The 8,607-nt window shown below is 43.2% G+C and overlaps 1 protein-coding gene across 1 annotated transcript in view; it reads left to right on the top strand.

Annotated features, from left to right (window-relative positions):
* Positions 1-3,180: 3,180 nt before the first annotated feature.
* Positions 3,181-8,607, top strand: part of Znf507 (zinc finger protein 507) — a 39,479-nt gene continuing 34,052 nt past the window's right edge. Inside the window, exons 1-2 of the mRNA XM_008842076.3 lie at positions 3,181-3,341; positions 4,626-4,726. The gene's annotated coding sequence lies outside the window, so the exon portion shown is untranslated. The remainder of the gene's footprint in view (positions 3,342-4,625; positions 4,727-8,607) is intronic.

Genomic DNA, 8,607 nt, shown 5'->3' with positions numbered 1-8,607 from the left:
GCTTTCATTTATTTATATTTAATTAATTTATTTATTTATTTATTTATTCATTTATGTGTAGGTCAGAGGACAATTTGCAGGAGTCTGGTCTCTTGCCTTCCACCATGGGGTCCCAGGGATTGAACTCAGGTCATCAGGCTTGGTAGCAAATGCCTTTGCGCCATCTCACAGACCTAGAAAGGAAACTTTCTAGGTTGCAACTACTTTGGAATCTCATTCAGTTTATGGCCAGTTATCACCTTGTAACTTACCACATTGTCTTCTGCGCTCCCCAAATTTAAACTGTGCTGGTCTAAGTTATAAAGCACTCTGTGTTATCAGACTCCGTGGCCACGTTAGGAGATACAGGCCCATGATACCTATGGAAAAAGTGAAACCTTTAACCTTATCAACTAATTAAGGACCCCAGAGCAGAGTAATGAGGAGAGTGGAGACAGGGATTCGGTTATCTAGGTCATCTCTCATCTGAGAACACAATCAGAGTCCATTGAACAGGTGCTAGATAACTGAGCAAGCAGGTTTCCTATCTGGAACACCAAATCTTACTATGATTGGTTAATTAAATCATGATAAATAGCATTCTGTGGCAGGTGCAAAGTGCTGAGTGGAGTTCACGGAAATGTCCAAAAGTTCAACAGAATAAAGCTTGCGTCTTTGCATTCCTCTGACTTAAAAAAAAAAAAGGATCTAGTGTGATCTTTCTGGAGGGTTCTTTTATAGAAAAAGAAATACTAAGTAGGGGCTGGTAATGCAGGCATGTCATCCCAGGTACTAAGGACGCAGAGGCAGGAGGATGGAGAAACCAAGTTCAGCCTGGGCTACAGAAATGAGTTCAAGGCTAGTCTGGGCAAGTTCATGAGCACCTATCTCAAAATAGAAACTTAAAGGTCTGGAGATATAGCTAGTGGCAGAACACTTGCCTAGCACTCATGAAGCCCTAGATTCCAGCCCCAGCACTGGGAGATTATATATATATATATATATATATATATGCATATGTACATATTCACTGTTTCTTTTTATGTCACAGGCTTTTTGAAGTTGTCTGAGTCTTTCTAACAGATTCTACATTTTGTACCATTTCTCCTAATTATTTTTTCCCAGAAGGTACATGTATTAGTGTTAACTAACCCCTAATACTTTTATTCACATTCTTTTCTGCCTGGAATGGTTTATTCCTCTGCACCTTCCATCAGTTCCACGTAGAAAGGAATGTTGGTAGCAGCTACACTATGCTACAGTAACAAACAACTCCCAGACCCGAGTGGCTTACGCTCCCTCATGTCTATAATGAGTCATCTCCAAGCTCAGCTCTCCACTGTCACTCTGTGATGGAAGCTAACAGGGTGGCTGCTATCTCAAAATTTGCCAGTCATCAAACCAGAAGGAAAAATGTATACTAGAAGGCATTGCACTGGCCCTTAAAAGTGGAGATACAGAGGTGAATTGCTCTGCACAGAACTCATTAGCCGGCATCAGTCACAGACCACATTCACAAGCCCCAGAGGAGGTCAGGAAGTTTGAGTAGGAGGTCAGGAAGTTTGAGTAGGAGGTCAGGAAGTTTGATCTAACTGCTCTAAGAGAGACAAAGGCATAGCTAGTGAACACGGGAACTTCAGGCAGGTACCTTTACAACTCCCTTACATTGCCTAGATTATATTTTCTTTGTTTGTGGGTATGAGGGGAGGTGCCCCAGGGCCTGTGTGTACTAGGCAAGTGCTATACCTCTGAGTGGTAGCCACAGTCCATTTCTTTATTGTGTCTTTGTTTGCTCCCTTGACCTAGTAATCTGATTTCTCTTGTGTCAACTTTAAGGTTCATGAGTATTAGGATGAAGTCATCTGGTCTTCAATTAGTTTACAAACTAGAGTTGTTTGTGTCAGTAACTGGAGGGGAGGGAAGGAGAGGGGAGGAACATTTTTCCCTTTGTTGCTTCTACTTAGCTACTTGGCCCAAGTGGTAAAGGATTTTGTGGAAGAGTAGACAGAATTGGAACTTTGTTGGTTTCCTGACACCCACAGGCTAGTGAGTTTTCACCCTGAGATACAGTCAGTAAAATTGCAGATTTATCTGAACACTGAGAACACATTTTGTTTTCTATATTTGGAGTCTTCCTCTTATTTCATAACTGACAACCCAAACTTCTTGCAAAGACCTCTAAATACATCCAGAAACAGCCAAAAGACATCTCATGAAACCAGTCCAATCCTGTGCTATCATCAGAATCTTCTATAACGTCCTTCCTCCTGTCTACCCCCCACCTGTTCAGTTTATACCCAGGCACCTGGCTGTATTGTTCAGTATCAAAAACTGCCCACTGTTCTTGGGAAAGTTGGATGGGAATTGATCTAACACAGGACCCAATGGGGTTACTTATACCAGGGTGTACTACTGAATCTATTTCATAAAGCAGATCCAAATGACAAACACCATGGTTCCCTCAGGGTTACTCAGTCAAAACTAAGCAAATCAGACCCTACAACCTCTGAAAATCTTTTCAAGAACTGTGAGACGGTGCAGCAAGTAAAGGCACTTGCCACCAAGCCTGATGTCCCACATGGTGGAAGGAGAGAAGTTTCCCACAAGTTATTGTCTGACCTCTGCGAGTTGTGGCACGCACGTGCACACACATACACACACACACACCACTAATTAAAATAAAATAAACTAGGAACTCAGCAGTTAAGAGCAGTGTCTTCCAGAGGACCCAGTTTCTGTTCCCAGGACCCACATGGCAGCTAACAACTATCTGTAACTCCAGTTCCAGAGGATCTGACGCCCTCTTTTGGCCTCTTCGGGCATTACACATATGTGGTGCACTTACATACATGCAGGCAATACATTCATATATCTAAAATAAAAGTAATATTTTAAAATAAAATAATGTAATAAATTTTTTCTAATAGCCCAACCAGATTCACACACACAGGGATGTCATTGTGGGAAAATAAAGATGGGACGGATGAGGGTCTGAAGAAAGCCCAGAGTAGGCTGAGGCCATCATGGGCAGAAAGGACTCTCTTCCAGACCCACACCAGCCCAGACTGGTTTAGGATGGCAGACTCCCATCCGCCTAGCGCCCCAGGCCTGGGCTGCAGGTAGGCGTGGCCTGCTGGGCCCCGCCCCCGCCGCGCGGCTCTATGCTCACCTGACCTGCCCGGTGCTCACGTGATTCGTCTCGGCGCCGCCATCTTGGAGCCGTGTCCGAGGAGGGGGCAAAGCGGGGGAAAGAGAGGGAAAAGAGCCGGGAAGAAGCGGGCGAGGACGAGGGCGAGGGCACGGCTGGGTCCCGGCCGCCCCCAGGAGGCTCGCGGAAGCAGCAGTCCGCCGCCCGACCGCAGGTACCGCGCCCCGGGCCGCCCCTGGGCGGGAACGCCGCCGGCCATGTGCGGCTCGTCCGGGCCTCGCCGGCTGACGCCCGGAGTGCGCGGCCCGGGCTACCCCGCACGCCCCCGGCCTAGCTGCGGAGCCCCCCGAGCCTGCCGGATCCTGCCGGGAGGTGGGACCGCCGCTCCTCGCGCAGCAACTCGCCGGGTCCTCGGGCTTCCCTCTGGATACGTGCAATGGCTTAGGCCAGCCAGGATGGAGCTTGACACTGCGAATCCCCATTGCCCCAGCTCAGAACCACTGCGTGGTGCAGGGAAAACTGGTGCATAAAAAAGCATCCCTGGCCGTGCGCACTTACGTGTCCTCTGGGATGGACCGATCTCAGCAGAGAGGACTGAGATCGTGGGGGAAAGCTTTGCCCACCTTTTCCACACCTAGGGCACCCGGACAGAACCGGATGTGTGTGAGGCCTGCGTGATTAATTAGGCCGAGGCAACCCTCCCAGCCCCAAGGCGACCTTTTTAGGTTCCTGCGGGGGACTGTAGTTTGCTATCAGTTTCCATCGCTCTTGCCAAGGCTATTACCGGATTTATCACCTTTCTGAGTTTGTACTTTCCCAGTACTCCTGTGTGACTCAGTGTATGGATTATTTTATTGATTAAAAGAGAAAGCTTGACCCTTTATTTCTTTATCACGGTCGCTCGTTGAAAATTAACTTCAGAGGACGCCCAGGCAGTGGACTGATTTTACTTACCTATAATCGCTTTGGTTTCTTTGTACGTGAAACGAATAAGCATACTTTGATCATTTGAGCTAGAGTAAGAAACGGAAGCACAGAAATGGAGGGCCGGGGCAGGAAACTGCATTAGAAAGTATATAGGTCAAGCCACACTGTAGTATCTTTTCATACTCCTGCCCACTGTGCTGTATTAATTTGCATAACCACCCCTTAAGGTTGTAATTTGGGTTAAGATTAAACTAGCAGTATATAATTTATTATTCCGTATTGGTTAGAAAATTATATCAGTAGAACCAATAGTTTACTGAGTGAATTACATACATCTGAGAGAAAAGATAAACAATTGTTGGAAGTTTCCAGAGCCATTATTTTTAACTTAACGAAAAATTCTTTTGTTAAATAAATTATGTAAATTTGCCTCACATAATTACCTTGCATGAACAGTCTTCTGAATTTCTTTTTGACTTTAAGGATTGGAAATTTTTTCACTGCCAAAATAAGTTAACATTTTGTTTGGCCAAGACAGAGAAATGTTTGATACTGTTTGCTTTTGTTCTAGACCACAGCTGGACAGCGAAGACTGACCCAGGGGACTTAACTAATTTCAGGAATTGATTTGAAACACACCGACTCTGCCACTTAACAACCATGTAACCTTGGGTAAGTCACATAAACCTCATTTATATAATTGTGTGACACCACCTCGCTTGCCTGAAATTCTAAGGCTCTAGTGTACTGATACAGCGTAGCATGTGGCGCTGTTAGTCTTTAGTGAGGATGCTTTGTCCATTTTTGTTATGAGAATGGAAAGGGAAAAGAAATTGGTGTGCCAGGCACAGCGTGGTTTTAGAATAGGATTGCCATGGATTCCAGTTCTTAAACCAGATACTACACACTAGTGAGTCTCTGCTTGGTCTCCAAAGCGGGGACTGTACTACCAGAATATTGCAGGAAATCTCAGGCCCTGCTTGCTGTGTTTGCACCTCAAGGACAAGGATGCCCTCCTTCTTTGAGGTCTCCAGCACCATCCTTGGCATATGAAAGGTGCTCAATAAATTAAAGTAAATCTGAATATTGGTGAATGTTAGTTAGACCTTATGTCTTAATTGCAACTGCCAAATTAGAATATTCTGTCAGGCTTTGTGCCAGCTAAGAAATTCTAGACTATGACTCCATTTTCTCAATATTTCTCTTAGTGGCAATTAATAATTACATTGAGCTAAGAAGATTTTAAATAAATTGTAGCTGATATTAGTCAGGTACAAAGTATACATAACTTCTAGGTAACTTAGTAGTTTGTAATTCGGGGACCTAAAAGTTTATCCAGCTTTACCCTCACATTTTACATCAGAAGACTCTGAAACCCAGAAAGCCAGTGACTTGCATATGGTCACACAGCTAACTGAGGGCACTTCAGAGGCGGGAGGGACCCTACCTTCTTTTGTCTGAAGCAAAGGAAATGTTTTGTATTTTAGAATTTTGGAAATCCTGAAGAATGAGAAGTTAATTGACCATTACTTCTATTTTTTGGTGGGTTCTTTTTTTTTTCATTGTTGTTTTATTTTGTTTTGTTCTAGTTGGAAAATAACAAATCCTTTGTCTGAAAGAGAAGGTTCATTATATCATCTTGTGCTGTCTTCATAGATGCACAGAAAATTACTGCCTTTTCTCAGGCCCACAGGAATTGTTCAGCTCCATTTTACTTGTAACCATACTGCTATAACTAAAAGGAACTAATTAGATGCACAAATAAGCCAAATAGCAAATTATAAGAAAATAAAGACAACTGAATTGTTTACTTTTCTTGGAAAGACATTAATTACAAGCTTTGCCTCTGGATTACTGTTGTCAAGGAAAAATTTGGGAGACTCGGTGGAAAAGGTTATAGAACATTTCTACTCCGGGAGGCTTGTTTGTATCAACTTGATTTTTTTTTTTATCTGATGTTGTATCTAGTGTTGTATCCAATGCCTCTAGTCCCCTGTCTTAGTGAACCTCCCAATTCAGTCATTTTTACCTTCTTAATGTCCTCATGGAGAATGCTTATACCCACTTCTACAAAGGTGGTGTTGGTACAGCAGGCTTTCTTGTCTCTTTTCCTTGCACGAACTAACAGTAGGGAAGCAAGCAACAACCCACTCCGATTAGAGTAATTCAAGGAAGGTCTGTTTACAAGCTAGTGTTAATCCAAGCATTGGACTTGCAGGTAGCAGGAGCAACGTGGGAAGGGATGTGTCCCAGAACAGAAATGAAATCTTGCAGAGAAGCTGTCTGGGGAGTTGAGCATAGCCAGTCCTAGGTGACCTGGAGATACCAGGACATTAGTGTGTCCCTCTGATCCTCATGCCTCTCTATTAGCAGTACTCAGCCAGGGGACAGGGAACCTAGTGATGTAATCCCTCCTGTGACAGAGAGTCCCATGGGCAGGAGGGAGCAGGGAGCCTATAAGGCAGAGCCACACTGCCCAGCACTGGGATCCAGTGGATACCCTGCTAGATTTACTCTCAGCACAGAAGAGCCTTTGGGTCTCAGGCTTTGTCTAGACTTCCCCTATGGCGATTTTACCTTGTGTATTGCATTGTTCAAAAGCTGGTGCTTAATTCTTTTTAGTTCCTTAATGTGTTTGATTACCCTCCCAGGTTCTTTTCTACCTGTGAGTAATGTGAGTTTGGGAACTGGGTCCCACCCGTCTCTATCCCCTTGGCTATTTTTAAAGCTGTCTTTGCATTGCTCTCTGAGTCCTGGGATAGTATTGGAATTGCTGTGATCGGTAGGCTGATTTGAGTCACTGGAATTCTTTGCCAACTTGTTATTTTCATCTCTTTTATTTAAATGACTTTTATTTCACTTGACATATGTAATATATAAACAATAGATATGTAATTATACATACTAGATGTGTAATACACATATGAAATAGACTCAAAAAATTTTGTAGAGTTGAGAAGCTGGCTTTAGTGACCTCTCCGTGTACGTTTATGTACCTTTATTTTGCAGACTTTTGTTTTAGTGAGTTTTTCTTGCTCGATGGTTTTGCTTGTAGACCCACACTGGTTTTTCAGGTGTTTCTTGATGCGTTTTATGTTATCATATCTGTTTTATAGCTGCTTTACTGTACTTATCCCCAAATGTATGCAGCCTCTAAAATGAGATAGTTACATAAACGCTCTGGGAAAATTGGAGCATCTGCTGAAAGTTTCCATTAGCTTTTGATGCCTGAGCAGACAGGGTTTTAAAAACTGAAGTGTTTTGTCAAATTCTTTTGTATTAGTCTTTTTTTTTGAGATAAGTGCCTCCTCTTCCTTATACTATTTTTTAAGCACGTTGAACTATCCATGGGGAACAGTTTGCCCTGCTCTGTCTCCCCTGTTATATCATTAAGTAGAAGGGAGGTATCAGGAGTCACTTTGTATCACTGTTGAGCAAACATTTACTCTTATCCTTCAGCCTATATGGATGTTACACTGCATGAGAAAGGAAACCTTGGATCTACAGTAGAGATCTGGCCCAAGAAACTGAATGCTTGGGGACTCCTATTATCTACTATATATATATATGGTTTTGTGTGTGTGTGTGTGTGTGTGTGTTGTTTTTTGGTTTTTGGTTTTTGGTTTGTTTTTTTTGTGTGTGTGTCTTTTCTGAGACAGGGTCTCCGTAGAGAGCCAGCTGGCCTGGAATTTGCTATGTAGACCAGACACTTCAAACTCACATAGAGCCACCTGCCTCTGCCTCCCAAGTGCTGGTATTAAAGGCATGCTCCACCACGTCCGACTTACCTGCTAGACCTTTAACAATTGAATTGAACAACATCAAAGACCCTTAAGTTACAGCCTGAAAGGAAATCAGTAGTCACAAGAAGAGTCATAGCTCTCTGACCTAAAAACTGTTGAATCTTTGCGGTTTGTTTTGGGGGATGGAGAGGGAAGATACACACATGGGTGCACGTATCAGTGAGTGCTACGTATGTGGAGACCAGAAGTCAATGTGAAGTGCCTCCCTCTCTTGCTTTTTGTCTTTTTTTTTTTGAAATTTTATTTTATTATTTTTATTTTATGTATATGCGTGTATTGCCTGCATTTAGGTAGGTGTACCCATGTCGTGCAATGATCATGGAGGTCAGAAGAGAGGGTCGCATCCTGTGAAGCTGAGTTATGGATGGTTGTTAGCTACCTTGTGGGTGCTGGAATCGAACCCAGCTCCTCTGCAAGAGCAGTCAGTGCTCTTAACTGCTGAGCCATCTCTCCAGCCCCTCCTTTCAATTTTTTGTTTGCATCTTCATGTGCTTTGAAAGACATGATTGCTCCTTAGCTAGATTCCTGAATCATGAAATCATTGATGGTATTATCTACCTGCCTGCCTTCATTTCTTTGTATATTTTACATAAAAAGAATATTTTAATGTATCCCACAGATTATACAATGGGACATTTCTTCAAGGATGGTGTGAACATTCTTTGTTCTAATGATGCTTCGTTTGCTGTGGTAGTTTTGCTTCTAGCTGCTTCTTGTTAACTTCTAGGCATTCAGAGGAGGGAACACTAC

Source organism: Nannospalax galili, unplaced genomic scaffold (genome assembly GCF_000622305.1).
Source record: "Nannospalax galili isolate Female #2095 unplaced genomic scaffold, S.galili_v1.0 scaffold931, whole genome shotgun sequence".
In the NCBI taxonomy this organism is placed as follows: domain Eukaryota; kingdom Metazoa; phylum Chordata; class Mammalia; order Rodentia; family Spalacidae; genus Nannospalax; species Nannospalax galili.
The sequence above is the reverse complement of the archived record's forward strand: the minus strand, read 5'-3'. Positions and strand labels throughout refer to the sequence as shown.